General features: G+C 52.9%; 1 non-coding gene across 1 annotated transcript; it reads left to right on the forward strand.

Annotated features, from left to right (window-relative positions):
- The first annotated feature begins 9,999 nt into the window (after window positions 1–9,999).
- Window positions 10,000–10,110, forward strand: LOC144674144 (U6 spliceosomal RNA). Its single transcript, XR_013574477.1, has one exon. It is a non-coding gene; the product is annotated as a U6 spliceosomal RNA (small nuclear RNA).
- The last annotated feature ends 5,788 nt before the right edge of the window (window positions 10,111–15,898 follow it).

A 15,898-nucleotide genomic window follows, 5' to 3' on the forward strand; every position in this document is an offset into this window, starting at 1 on the left:
CCACCGCCCAGGATGAGCCGGTCAGTGCGTCGCTGGGGGACTCCGGCCTGGGCTAAGTTAGCTGATCTCAACCAGGATGTTGTTACGGGCACCAGGATTGGCCTCAGACTATCCCGAACTAGAAAGGGGAGGGGAAGAGGAAATAAAATCAGCTGCGGTATTCACTACCCACCTCCCCCCACCCCCACCCCACACACCTCCCCCCACCCCCCCACCCCGCACCCCACACCCTCCCCCCACCCCGCACCCCACACACCTCCCCCCACCCCGCACACCTCCCCCCTCCCCCACCTCACCCCCCACCCCACACCCTCCCCCCACCCCTCACACCTCCCCCCACCCCCCACCCCACACACCTCCCCCCACCCCCCACCCCGCACACCTCCCCCTCCCCCCACCTCACCCCCCACCCCACACACCTCCCCCCACCCCGCACCCTCCCCCCCACCCCCGCACACCTCCCCCCACCTCCCACTCCTCCCCCCACCCCCCACCCCTCCTCTCACCCCCACCCCTCCCCCCTCCCCCCACCCCTCACCCCACCCCCCACCCCTCCCCCCACACCTCCCCCCACCCCCCACCCCTCCCCCCACCCCCCACCCCGCACCCCACCCCCCACCCCTCCCCCACCCCTCACACCTCCCCCCACCCCCCACCCGTCCCCCACCTCTCACACCTCCTCCCACCCCCCATCCCTCCCCCCACCCCACACACCTCCCCCACCCCCCACCTCGCACACCTCCCCCCACCCCCCACCCCTCCCCCCACCCCCGCACACCTCCCCCCACCTCCCACTCCTCCCCCCACCCCCCACCCCTCCTCTCACCCCCACCCCTCCCCCCTCCCCCCACCCCTCACCCCACCCCCCAACCCCTCCCCCCACACCTCCCCCACCCCTCCCCCCACCCCTCACACCTCCCCCCACCCCGCACACCTCCCCCCACCCCACACCCCTCCCCCTACCCCCGCACACCTCCCCCCCACCCCCCCACCCCTCCCCCCACCCCCGCACACCTGCCCCCACCCCCCACCCCTCCCCCCCACCTCTCACACCTCCCCCACCCCACACACCTCCCCCCACCCCACACACCTCCCCCCACACCCCACCCCCCACCCCTCCCCCCCACCCTGCACACCTCCCCACACCCCCCACCCCTCACCCCACCCCGCACACCTGCCCCCACCCCCCACCCCTCCCCCCACCTCTCACACCTCCCCCACCCCGCACACCTCCCCCCACCCCCACCCCCCACCCCACGCACCTCCCCCCACCCCCACCCCTCCCACCACCCCCCATCCCTCCCCCCACCCCACACACCTCCCCCCACCCCTCACACCTCCCCCCACCCCTCACACACCCACCCCACCCTCCCCCCACCCCACACACCTCCCCCCACCCCTCACACCTCCCCCCACCCCTCCGCCCACCCCTCACACCTCCCCCCACCCCTCACACCTCCCCCCACCCCCCACCCCTCCCCCCACCCCTCACACCTCCCCCCACCCCCCACCCCTCCCCCCACCCCTCACACCTCCTCCCACCCCCCATCCCTCCCCCCACCCCACACACCTCCCCCCACCCCCCACCCCTCCCCCCCACCCCCCACCCCTCCCCCCACCCCCCACCCCTCCCCCACCCCACACACCTCCCCCCACCCCCCACCCCTCCCCCCACCCCCCACCCCTCCCCCCACCCCCGCACACCTTCCCCCACCCCGTACACCTCCCCCCACCCCACACACCTCCCCCCACCCCTCACCCCTCCTCCCACCTCGCACACCTCCCCCCCACCCCTCCTCTCACCCCACCCCTCCCCCCACCCCTCACACCTCCCCCCACCCCCCACCCCTCCCCCCACCCCTCACACCTCCTCCCACCCCCCACCCCTCCCCCCACCCCACACACCTCCCCCACCCCCCACCCCTCCCCCCACCCCCCACCCCTCCCCCCACCCCCCACCCCTCCCCACCCCTCACACCACCCCCCACCCCCCACACCTCCCCCCACCCCCCACCCCTCCCCCCAACCCCGCACACCTCCCCCCCACCCCGCTTCCCCAATTTCCCTAAAAATTACCGTAGATATTGCTGAGTTGGTCGCACCCTTACCTCTGAGTCACAAGGTTGTGGATTCAAGCCTCATTCAGACTTGAGCACCTCATCCAGGCTGACACTCCGGTATAGTGCCGAGGGAGTGCCGCACTGTCAGAGCTGCCACATTACGGATGAAATGTTAAACCAATGTCCCCTTGCCCCTCTCAGGTGGATGTAAAAGATCCCGTGGCACTACTTTGAGGAGGAGCGTGGGGAGATCTCCCCAATATTTCTCTTTCAACTAACATTATCCCATTGCTGCTTGTGAGATCTTGCTGTGTGCCAACTGTTTGCCATATTTCTCACGACAGTGACCACATTTCGTTGGCAGTAAAACACTTTGCGAGGGTTGTGAAAGGCGCTATATAAATGCAAGTCCTCTGCCTGTCTAGGAATTACTCAGCATTGGGTGTTCGGTAAGTTGGAGATCGGGTTATACCCAGTTGATACCCAAGAGGAATAGGCACCTGAACAATGAGCACTTTGGCTGAGATGGTGTCGAGTGGCTTTCCTGAAGTCTTCCCCAGTCAAAGCCAGTGGGGAGAAAATTGGGGTGGGGTGGGGGGAGGGGCAAAGGAACTTGTTCCCTAAACAACTTCCAAATGAGGCAAAACGGAAGCCCAACTTTTCAGGTCAGCTCTGCCTGGAAAACCGGATGTAAGTTGAGGGAATTCTCCGGAAATTAGATTGAAGAGCTGGAATGCCAGCTCTCTGCCCAGTTAATGCCCCATGCCATGTTCGAGCAGCATTTCCTCCTCGCGCTATGGCATCCGCCAGTGAGCTCTGGATCGTGCATTAACACCCTTCAAACTTTTTAATGCAGTCTTGAGTTAGGACTCTTAAAAAGCAGTTCCTTCAGCAACGCAAGTCTTGGTAAAATCGCAGACGTCCATTTTACACTGCGGATGCCGGAAATCTGAAATAAAAAGAGAAAATGCTGGAAATGCTCAGCGGGTCTGGCAGCGTCTGCGGAGAGAGAGAAACGGAGTTAACGTTTCAGGTCGACGACCGGGGGGGTGAGTCGATGAGTCTTTTGGGCGTTTGGGAGCCGCAAAGGTATTAATCAGGGCTCGTTTATGGATCAAAGCTGCTGGGCATCAGGGGCAATGCAGCTCTTGTTAGTGCTTTGGAAATCGCTGTGTTCCCCACAACTTCATTCTTCAGCAACATGGCCACATGGGGCAGTACATCACATCACCTCGGAGACGTCGCTAAGTTACCCAAGGACGTATCTGCGCGGATGCCAGCTGTGAGATCGAACCCACAGAACCTCCTTTACTTCACCACTCATTGACCTTTCACTTGTACAATCCTCCCTTCACGTTTCCCATGGCTTGCAAATACCATCCTCTCCACTTTCACTGCAGAGCTAGTAATCTGACATACCACCAAATCCAACTCCATGACTTTTTTTTTGGCAGTGTACAAGTGAAACAGAACACGTTGCACCTTATTTATTTTCCGGAAGGTGCCGTGTCTCTGAGCCCCCCTGCCTGCTACTACAGCGCTCCCTTTTCAAAAGGCTCGGGTTTTGCTCGTTGACGGATTTAGCCCAGAATTGTTGCTCCTAGTGTTACCTCAATGTCCCCTCACCTACTTATCTCTGGGTGTTCACAGGAGGAAGGTTGAAATTTTTGCACAGGTTTTCTCCCCCACTCCAGGGCCCAGTTTGCTCCACCCGCCCCTAAGAAGGCGTCGGAGACCATGGACTTCCAGGTTATGTTTGACAGAAAGGGAAAAGGTGAAAACCAGGATATCTGGAGTACTTCTGGGGAATTGTTTGGATTTTTAATGAAAAGCCGGGATTGTCCGGGTAAAATGGGGACATCTGGCCACCCTACAACGTGACCATCAAATGGACTATCAGCTGTCGATTAACAGTTAGCCATAGTGGGGAGAGGCACAGGGAGCAAATGTCAAGGGTGTCCATTTTGTGTCTACAAGGATGCGACTCATTGCGATGCCTGAGGTTTTGGAGAACCAAGGTCACCAAGTGAATGCCTCCTCAGCTGAGCTGCTGCCATTGTCTGTAATCTAGCTTCTGGCCTGTGGAAGGAGCAGCCCTTGGTAATGTCTCCTCACTCCCACCACCCCCCCTCCCCCTGTCCCCCTGCCCCCTGCCCCAGCCATTCAGGGCTGCACACTCAAACCCAGGGCTTTGAAATTTAGCCCTACTGCCTGTAAACACCCATTACATCACATTCCCATATCCCACCCCCACCTTGACATCTTTAAGGGAGTTGTCACTACCTTATTAGCACCAGTGGCTCCATTACTGATGACGCCTTCTAAGTTATCTACAAAATAAAGTTGCCAACTCCAGCTAGACATATTCTGGGGGATGTCATCACATGACCTCCCACCATCAACTGTCCCCCTCACAGACTCCTGCTATTGGCCACCCAACATGTCAATCATCACAGGGCCCCGCCTCCCCTTGGTTTTTCAATGTGTCCCCCTTTTGACTTCTGAAAAACTGGCCACCCTCCCACAGAGTGTTTTCACTCTCTCTGTTAAGAGGGAAACAGCCCACAGGCAATGACAAGGAAGAACCATCTCTGTCCCCCAAGGCTCCTGGTGGAAATCTACCACCTCAGGATATCCTGTCGCTGTAGGAGAAGTAGGTAGCTCAGACTGAAAGAGCATTCAATAGTAGGTACCAAGGGGAGTGAAAGTGGTCTTCAGTAGCAGGAAAGTTGTCAGATTTGTTCTCAAATGAGACGCTTTGAGCCTAGCAACAGGCTTAGGCCATTGAGCCCTTCGAAACTGCTCAGCTATTCCAGACCATGGCTGAACTGTACCTCAACTCTAGCTTTATTCCCCATCCCTTGATGGCTTTACCTAACAAAAATCTATCAATCTCTTGAAAAGTTCAGTTGACACAACATCCATATTGGGGAAAGACCTCACTGCCCTTTGTGTGACAAAAACCGCTCCTGATTTTCTAAATGGCCACACTGTGATTTTTTTTCTTTATTCTTTCCTGGGATGTGCTTTGTTGCCCATCCCTAATTGCCCTCCAACTGAGTGGCTTGCTCGGCCATTTCAGAGGGCAGTTAAGAGTCAACCACATTGCTCTAAGGTCTAGAGTCACATGTAGGCCAGACCAGGTAAGGGCGGCAGATTTCCTTCCCTAAAGGACATTAGTGAACCAGATGGGTTTTGACGATGGTCAATGATAGTTTCATGGTCACCATTACTGAGACTGGCTTTATATCCCTGATTTATTAATTGAATTCAGAATTCAGCTGCTATGGTGGGATTTGAATCCATGTCCCCATGGCATTGGCCTGGGCCCCTGTATTACCAGCCCAGTGACATTACGATTAAACCACCACCTCCCCATTTTTGGATTATGCCCTCAAGGTCTAGATTACCCTAACAAAGGGAATAGCCTCTCATTGTCTATCCTGTTGAATCTCTTATTATTTTAAGGCTCTTGACTAGATCAACGATCAAATGCGAGGTTATGCAACCCTATCCTCATCACTTAATCCTTTAAGTCCTGGCATCATTCTGGCAATTCAGAGTTACACCACTGCCAAGGACAATAATTTGGGATGCCATTTGCTTGGCCCTTCACTATCATCCTCCATTCTCATTTATTCTGCACTCTCTTCTACAAAAACACAGACATGTGTTGAGTGCTTAACATTGATATCAGCACACACGCCAACAACCACATGTTCGAGTGTTGTTTGTATGTGGTGGATGGAAGGAGCCTAGTTTTCTGACCAGGGAGATGGCGCTGGGAAACTTACAGTGCAACGTAATGGTGAAAGCCATCGAGCTGTGAGAGAAGGTGTTCAGGTCATTCAGCCATTTCCATCACGGAATCCAAATCCCCGATATTCTTCTGTTCATGTCGACCCGATCGGCCTTATCCAGCCACGCCTGGAGTAATCCTTCAGCTGACCTGTTGGCCATTATGAGGGGGATAGCTGAGGGCCATCCCAAGCTTCACCCCCGAGAGCAGGTGGCCTCATCCTTGGTATGATCCCCTTCTCCGAAGCCCCAATATAACCCTCGCCCGGTGCTGCTGCATTGCCCCTTTAAGAGGCATGCACCTTCACGATCTGCAGCAGCCCACGTATTCCCGTCCCTAAATGCCCCCCACCAAATTCAACCTGTGAAAAGGGGGCAGCAGCCCTGCGTGGTTTAATTCATGGGATTTCGTTGAAGCCAAAAGGGTAGACTGAGCAATCAGAGGCTCCCAGTCAGGAGCCACAGCCAATGGGAGTGCAGCTTGGAGATGGGGGCTACAGCAGGATTCTCCAATCCTGTGGCCCTTCTGGAGACCGTAACTTTACCTTAAATTATCTTATAATTCCTGTGGAAGACAGCTGCAAGGTGGTGCTGCAAGAACCGTCTCTGAATACTTTTGCTGGATTCCCTCTACCTTGTAGGGTAGATCTTTTTTATAATTCATACCAGGGATGTGGGCATCACTAGCAAGGCCAAGATTTATTTCGCAATTACCCTTGAAAAGGTGGTGATGGGCCGTTCTCTCTTGAATGTCTGCTGCCCAGGTGGTGAAGGAGGGAGTTCCGGAAGTTTGACCCAGTGACACTGAAGGAATGGTGATCTCTCGCTAGGTCGGGATGGGTCTGTGGCTTTGAGGGGAGCTTGCAGGTGGCTGTGTTCCTATGTGTCTGCTGCCCTCCTTGGAGGTAGAGGTCACAGGGTTTGGGAGGTGCTGTCGATGGAGCCTTGGCGAGATGCTGCAGTGCGTCTTGTAGACGGTACACACACTGCTGCTACTGGGCGTCGGTGGTGGAGGGAGTGAATGTTCAGGGTAAGAGATGGGCTGCTAATCAAGCTTAAATTAGCTGCAATTTTTCCTACATTAGAAGGGGAGACAGCAGTGGTATTGTCACTGAACACTGGACTGGCAATCCATGGTAATTGAATTTGAATTCAAGTTTTTAAAAAAAGGTCTGGAATTAAAGGTCTAATGATGACCATGAAACCATTGTTGTAAAAACCCATCTGGTTCACTAAGGCCCTTTAGGGGAGGAAATCTGCCATCCTTACCTGGTCTGGCCTACATGTGACTCCAGACCCACAGCAATGTGGTTGACTCTTAAATGCCCCTTGAATAAGAGCAATTAGGGCTGGGCAATAAATGCTGACCTAGCCAGCGACGCCCACATCCCCATGAACAAATTTTTTAAAAGAGTGACTGTGTTTCAAAAGTGCTTAACTGGCTGGAAAATGTGTTGTGGGGGTTGGCGGGGAGAGGGGGGGTTCCTGAAATTATGCAGGGCGCTATATAACTGAAGTTCTTCCTTTCTTTGTATCCTGGGCACCGACATCAGGAAGACTCACCTTCAGCCCTGCAACCCTCGCTCCACCTCTCCCACTGCATCCCTGCATCCAAGGCCTTTGTTTGTCACAACCAGTTCTAATATTTGAAATGTTCTCTCACACTCCACAACCTCCAAACCAAAATCCTACAGCCCATACTCAGTCCCACGCCAAGTCCGGCTCATACATCCTCCAAATCTTTGATGACCCATGCTGGTTCTCCATCACACGTGTACCTATTCTCAGTCGTCAGGGGTCATTTTCACCTTCAACACTTCGACTATGAAGTAGATCCCTCTGCCAACTCCCTCCCGCACCAATTTCTGATATATCTGACTAGGTATTGTCACTCATGTGGAAGAGAGATGATGGGAGGCCACTGAGGGATGTATAAACAGGGAATATTGATGTGCGATGGACAATTCTTTTTGCAAAGCATCTTTAAGACGGTAAGTAAGTCATGAATGACTCCACGAAACAATTTTGTTTCCTGTGCATAATTGTCCGGTTATTGATATGAGTCTTTGCAGCCAGTGCCTTGAGGTTGTCGCTGAATTTAAGAGACGGTATTTATTGGTTTCATCTGGTTTATTTGACGGACCCAGCATTGGTCAGGCTACATGTTCGATCCAGTGTGACTCTTCCATCGGTACACACTGCAATTCAGTGCTCAGTCTCCATCTCTCAAAATGGATTTCCCCAATGTGGCCCATGGCAGAATTCCATCAGAATATGTGGCACATGGAAATGACAGTGTTGGAACCAGTCAGGTCTTGTATGCACGTTACACAAGTAGATTTAAGGTAAGGGGCAGGTGGTTTAGAGGGGATTTGAGGAAAATCTTTTTCACCCAGAGGGTGGTTGGAATCTGGAACACACTGCCTGAGGGGGTGATAGAGGCAGGAACCCTCACAACATTCAAGAAGTATTTAGATGAGAACTTGAAAAGCCATAGCATACAGGGCTACGGGCCAATTGATGGCCGACACAGACACGATGGGCCGAAGGGCCTGTTTCTGTGTTGTATAACTCTATGACTCTTTGGCCCATAACCTCTGAACTCTGGAGTATCATACCTGGGGGCTACCCCAAAGACGCACTGGGAGACCCCCCACAGAAATTCACAGGTAAGGATTGCCTGACAGTTGCCCGGGAAGTTCAAACTCCTGTTGTTAGTAGAATTAAAACCGCTTCTAATTGCAGAGTATCTACAGTACTGATCCCTCCCTGACCCCCCACAGCATCGCCCCAACCCCTCCCACCCTCCTTGGGACCCACAGATGACACCCCCACTCCCCCAACCCCACTTGGCACCCCTGACCACCCATGTGACTCCGCTCGCCACCCAAACCACCCCCCACAGGACCCCTCAACTACATCCCCATGTCCCTCGACTGCCCTCCCTGCCCACAACTATATCCCCATCCCCCGACACCCCTCCCCAGCCCCCAACTACACTTCCACCCTTCTGACTACCTGCAACCCCTGACTACCCTGCCCAACCTCCACTGACCACCCAGCTCCCCCGCCACTGACCAATCCCCCCTGGCACTGACTACTCCATCAATGACCCAAGCAACCCACTGAACACCCCCACTGACCAGACCCTCACTGACCACCCGACCACCCCCCATGACCAGCCAATCCACCTCCACAGGCCACCCAGCCTCCAGTGATCATCCGACCCCCCTCACTGACCACCCCATCCCACTGACCACCTCCCCACTGACCACCTCTCACTGACCACACCCCCACTGACCACCTCCCCACTGACCACCTCCCCACTGACCACCTCTCACAGACCACACCCCCACTGACCAAACCCCACTGACCACACCCCAACAACCCCACTGACCAGCACGCTGAACACCCACACCTCCCCACTCAACCTCTCCGCTGACCATGCCCCAATTGACCACCCCCCACTGACCACCCAACCCCCCACTGACTATCCCCCTACTGATTGCCTGACCTCCTCCACTGACTATCCCCTCATTGACCATCTGACCCCCCCTACTGACCTCCTGATGCCCCACTGACATCCTGACCCCCCCTCAATTGACCATGAATCCCCACTGACCACCCCCCCGATCACCCAAACCCCCCCATTGACCATCCCCCCACAGACCACCCAACCCTCCCAATGACCAGCCACCCAACACCCCTATTGATCACACCCCAACTGACCACCCTCCCTGACCACCCAGCTTGTCCAGTGACCACCACCCCCACTGACCACAAGGCCTTCCCACTGACCACCCGACACCCCCCCGCCGCTGACCACCCAATCCCCACACATCGACCACCGCTCCCCACTGACCATCCCCCTCCCGACCCCCTCTCCCACTGACCAGCCAACCACCTGCACCTCCCCCCACTCCACCCCAAAACCCCCAACACCCAACACCCACTATCCTACCCACTTACCTTACTCACTAACATCCTCTGTGGCTTCTCAAAGGGGCTGGGCCTTTAAAACCCGCCTGCTTTACGGCAGCTAGCACTGTAAAAAAGGGGCATGTCTCCCTTGCCTTCGATTCAGCCACCCTGGACACAAGGCCTGGAGAACCCACTGCACTGCCTTGTTCTCACCTGGCCTGAGTTAGGAGGCTTCGGCAGCACATATACTAAAATTGGAACGATACAGAGAAGATTAGCATGGCCCCTGCGCAAGGATGACACGCAAATTCGTGGCCTGAGTTAGGAGGTTGGGTGAGGAAGGTGCGGCTGCATTTCAGGGTAAATAACTTGGAGCGGAGTGGCAATCCGACTGTGATCCAACGGAAGTTACGACCCTCACCCACCCCTGTATGTGGCCTGAGGGTCTCACCATGAGGAGTGTCCCCCTGCCGTCCAGCACTGTACAGCAGTGTAATGCAAGGGGTGTAACAATATTGAACTCATGCGACTTAAATGCTTTATTCATGCTCCTCGCATCTTTGTTTCCTCGGAGACAGATTGAGAAGACACTTGGTAAGACGAGGCTGAAAAAGATCTGCTAAATTGCTTTATTTCACAGTGAGTATGAATACAGGGAATCAATTCGGATCAGAGTCACTTGGTTCGATCGGTCTACCTTGTCTGCACACAGTAGTAAAAAAATAACAAACTCGCCATGGTTCCCCACATCAATGGGCCATCTTAGTTAGTGAAAACAAATGGATTTTGAACGATTCCCCTGTGTCTAACCCTCTGGCAGCCTTTGGTGGATCTCATTTCCCCATAACAATCTGTTAAAAACTTGCAAAGTGTTTCTGCCTCTGTTTGCCTATTGGTTTGTGCGAACGCAATTTGCTTTTTAAGATGCAGACATTTTAAAGCTGGTTTTTCTCTTCCTACACCCTGTCCTGTGGAAAAAAATGCTCCAAGTAAATCTCAACATGTGACAGGTAGATTTTGGAAAGCTGGAGCTAAGGCAAACTTCCTCCAGAATTCCAAAAGTCAGGGACTTACTGGGCTGACTGGATGTGGAGCTGAGGGCATGAGGAGTGGGACAAGCCCTTTGTTTGAGTAATGGAGGGTGTGTTGCAGGTTGGATGGACCATGAAAAATCGGGGACAATTACTACGTCCGTCGGCTTAATTGCCCTCTTAATTGTCGGCGGGCGTGCTTCTGGCTTAGCACGTGCCCGCCAACCGAAATATCGGGCCAGTGCCGGATGATGTTGGGACGCTCGCCCGACGTCATCTCGTGTTATTTTACGCTCAAGTGGGCCAGGTGCTCACCCGCACGCCAACCCGAAAATTCTGCCCAGTCCAACACTCCAATGCCCGAGCAGAGGGGTAAATGCCAATAATGCTGGTGCACAGACACACTCTAATATAGTCAAAATGCACTCTTTTGTGGATACAAACACATGGAAACGCACACACACATAGAGGTGCATACAACTGTGCTCACAGACATAGATACACACAGTGTCAATCAGGGACTGTGGAGATTATCTAAAGCAAGAGATTCTTCATCACCTCCAATGCGCCAACTCAGCCGATTGAGGAAAAGAGTATTTAAGTACCAGGACCTCAAACCCGGGACTAAGATCATGGTCTACCAGGCATCAGTGATCCCCATGCCCCCATGCGTCTCGGAGACTTGGACAAACCCCAGCAGTCACGTCAAAGCAGTGGAGTTGTACAGCCAGTGGTGCTTTCGCAAGGTCTTCCAAATCCAGCGGTAAGAAAGGTGGTCTAATAACAGTGTCCTCTCCCAAGCCAACACGCCTAGCATCGAGGTGCCAATCACTCCAAACCAGGTCTGCTGGGCAGGACCTGTCATTTGTGTGCCCGACACCAGGGCGCTCGCTCTACTCGGTGCTCGGTTGCAGCAGGAGGCTCCCGGGAGCAGAGCGGGAACGCTTTAGGGATGTCCTCAAAGCATCCCTGAAGAGATTAAATACCCCCGCTGACTCATGGGAGACCCTGGCTTGTGACCGACCAAAATGGAGAAGATTCATTCGGGAAGGCACCGAACACATTGAGAGACCTCGTTGGTTAGTGCAGAGGTGAAGTCAAGATGTTGGAGAGGGCGCACAAACCTTCAAACCAACCCGTCTACCCAACCCTTCAAGCACCACCTGCCCCACATGTGGCGGAGTCTGTAGATTATGCATTGGATTTATCGGCCACCTCAGAACCCATCAAACTGGAGTGGAAGGAAGTCATCCCCGATCCCGAGGGACTGTCTAAGAGGAAGAAGAGAAGGTCTAAAGTAAGACCATAAAATTTGTAATGTTCCTCAAAACCCTCCCATTTGAATGTGCCTTTGGATTCCCATCCTACTGTACTCGGTGTTGCCCTGACTCCTCATCGTAACCTGCTCTGGGACATCTTTCTGCACTAGGCCACTGTCTCAGTGGAAGTAACTGTCCCTCGACGGGGACACGAATACATTTTACATCTCTGTTAAAGTACCATTCAGTATTTAGGTGAGACGTAGATACCATCTGTGGAAAATCAATCATTGTGACATGATCTTCATCATCCGACATTAAATTGAATTCATTGAAGTCACCATGAATTAAACCATGATTAGCAAGTTTCACAATAAGGTCCATTAATTCGCTAGAGGTTGCTGCAGGATTATCAAGCTGATGAACTTGTGTCACCACGTATTCAGGATAAGTGGCAAGAGAAGGCAGCAGAAAGGAAATCATTGAGATGAGGCTGATGGGGAAATTCAGAAATTCATGAAGGAAAATAAAAGTAGAGGGGTTCCAATAAACCTGGAGTTGCAGGGTGGAGCCTCCTCTCTGAGTCTGTCACAACCACTTCCTTTAAATGGGCAACAGCCTCCCTGCCACTGAATCACTGAATTGAGAAGTGGGGCCCACAACAATGACAACGAATGAAGATCACAGAGAAATTGAACTGATGGATGAAGATAAGAGAGTCTCATTTTGAGTGCAACTGGGACCTTGCACAAGAAATGCAGTTATGTTTTGAGGGGCAATGATGGTGTAGTGGTAATGTGACTGGACTAGTAATCCAGGAGACCCAGCCTAATACCCTGTGGAAATGGGGTCAAGCCCCAACACAGTAGCTGGTGGAATTTAAAATTAAATTCGTGCAAAAAAAATAAAAAAACCTGAATTCAAAGTTAAAGCATAAAATTATCACTGATTGCTGTGAAAATCCCTCTGGTTCACTAATGTCCTTTGAGGGAAGGAAATCTGCCGTCCTTACCTGGTCTGGCCTACATGTGACTCCAGACCCACATCAACGTGGTTGACCCTTAACCCTGCCCTCCGAAATAGCTGTGCAAGGTCACTCAGCTCAAGAGGCAATTAGGGATGGGTGACAAATGCTGGCCTTACCCATGACCCTAACATCCTGTAAGTTTATGGAGAGTAGAATGTGGGAGAGCAGCCAGGAGCACACGTCTCTGTTAAAATTAATTTTCAAAATCACAAATGTAAAACCTCGCAAAAGCTAGCACAATCGGGCAGTAGGATATAATGGAATTGTTTCCTTCCATTAAGATGTGTCCCTTGTTGCTTTGAAGACTGGTGACCTAGTGCAGTTTTACTAATAAAGTTGAAAACGCATTTGTTGACAGAACAAACATTTAAATAAGTGCCCAGACCTGCAGCTGTGAGTAACCTAATTTAAAATCACATTTTAAAAAGACTATACTGAACCATATATTAGTTTCATTGGTCAGTTTCCCAGTAAGTTAAATATTTTTGCTATGGAAAAACAGTTGAGACAAACTGACTAATGTCTGTGCACCCAACTGAATAAACACAATTTAAAGGGCCTTCATAACCAATGCCATTAGCCAAAACTCGCAATGCTGACTTGCTGGGTGGGAGCAGTTCTGTGGTCGGTGTCAGATTCGGGCGAATTGGTTCTCAAGCAAGCATAAGAAAGCTCGAACGTAACTGTCTGTAGCTCCTTTTTAAAACCCCCCCGATCTTCAGCGCTGGTTCAGAATTTCCTCCCAAATCGCCTTTTTCAGATTCCGGATCGCAACAACAGCGCATCAGTAGGGAGACTGAGTCTGGTTAAAGACATTTAGCAAAATTTCTGAGGGAGACTCACGGCAATAGAACAACAACAACAACAACTTATATTTATATAGCACCTTTCATGTAGTCGAACGTCCCAAGGCCTTCACAGGAGCATTATAAAACAAAGTTTCACTCTGAGCCACATAAGGAGATACTCAGTCAGGTGACCAAAAGCTTGGTCAAAGAGGTAGGTTTTAAGGAGCGTCTTAAAGGAGGAAAGTGAGGTAGAGAGGCGGAGAGAAGTAGGGAGGGAATTCCAGAGTTTGCAGCCCAGGCAGCTGAAAACTCGGCCTCCAATGGTGGAGTGATTAAAATCAAGGATGTTCAAGAAGCCAGAGTTAGGGAGGAGGTTTGTGAGACTGGAGGCGATCACAGGGATAGGGACATAGGTGAGGCCATTGGAGAGATTTGAAAACAAGGATGAGAATTTTAAAATCAAGACTTTGCTTGACTGGGAGCCAACGTAAGCCAACGAGCGCAGGGGTGATAGGTGAACGGGGGCTGGTGTGAGTTAAGACATGGGCAGCAGAGTTTTGGATGACCTCAAGTTTATGGAGAGTGGAATGTGAGAGACAAGTCAGGAGGGTATTGGAACAGGTGAGTCTAGAGGTAACAAGGGGTTTCAGCAGCAGGTGAGCTGAGACAGGGATAAAGTCGGGTGATGTTACAGAGGGGGAAAGGCGTTCTTAGTGATGGTCTGAAGGTGAGGTCAGAAGCTCATCTTGGGGTCAAATGTTTTGAACAGACTGGCTCAATCTCAGACAGTTGCCAGGGAGAGGGATGATGTCAGTCGCAGTAGGGAACAGAGTGGAGACATTAAACCAAAGTTCCGTCTGTCCTCTTAGAGGCTCATATCCTATCCCATGGCTCTATTTGGAAGAAGAGCAGGGGAATTATCTTCCGATCCCTGGTCAATATTTATCCCTCAACCTTCATCACATTGCTACCCCTGGGAAGCTTGGCTGTGCACGAATTGGCTGCTGTGTTCCCTACGTGACAAGAGTGGCGGCACTTCGGAAAAAAAAATAAATGGTGCTTCGTTGGCTGCGCGGCGGGTCGGGGAGGGTCACCCCTGAGGCTGTGACGGGGCGCTATAGAAATGCAAGTCCTTCCCTTCTTCCCAGTTGACCTCCCGCAACTCTGCGGGCTCCTGATTGCTTCCACAGTGACCCCTCTGTGGAAATGGGATGAGCCAGCCAAAAGCACTGTTTGTGCTCCATACCCTGGCTCACATTATAAGGGGACTGGCATGAATTGGGCACAGGAGGGGATGTTAGGGGACTGGCATGAATTGGGCACAGGAGGGGATGTTAGGGGACTGGCATGAATTGGGCACAGGAGGGGATGTTAGGGGACTGGCATGAATTGGGCACAGGAGGGGATGTTAGGGGACTGGCATGAATTGGGCACAGGAGGGGATGTTAGGGGACTGGCATGAATTGGGCACAGGAGGGGATGTTAGGGGACTGGCATGAATTGGGCACAGGAGGGGATGTTGGGGGTGGGGAGTGGGGAGATAACTAGCAGAGAAAATTTTACAGCTGGATTCAAAAGTGATGTAAAATCTGCAATGTGTGTGTGTGTGTGTGTGAGGAGGGGGTGGGAAGGAGTGGGTGCATTGGTATCATGACCACCTCCCCCCCCCTTTAAATAGTAGCAAATCATTTAATCCTTTGCCAGCCCAATATGTCAGGGTTTTGGGAGCCAGAACATGTTGTCTGGTGCAATGTGAGTGTGGTCTGTGATGCTGAGCCTCGGGTCTGCAGTAGATCCAGAGTCTGCAGCAATATTGCATTTAGACAGAGAGTGGAGCGATAGTTACAACAGATACAACTTCCTCCTGACTCCGGGCGGGCTGTGCTTTGGGTGTGTGCTCGCTTTTGAAGTGTGATTCATTGAGCTCTAAGCTGCTCAGTGGGGGGCACCCAGCTCTGGGCAGGTTGCAGAGGGATTTCAGCTCTGGGCTCCTGGCATTTCTCCCTCCTCCGAT

This window comes from Cetorhinus maximus, unplaced genomic scaffold (assembly GCF_964194155.1).
Source record: "Cetorhinus maximus unplaced genomic scaffold, sCetMax3.hap1.1 HAP1_SCAFFOLD_567, whole genome shotgun sequence".
Lineage (NCBI taxonomy): Eukaryota > Metazoa > Chordata > Chondrichthyes > Lamniformes > Cetorhinidae > Cetorhinus > Cetorhinus maximus.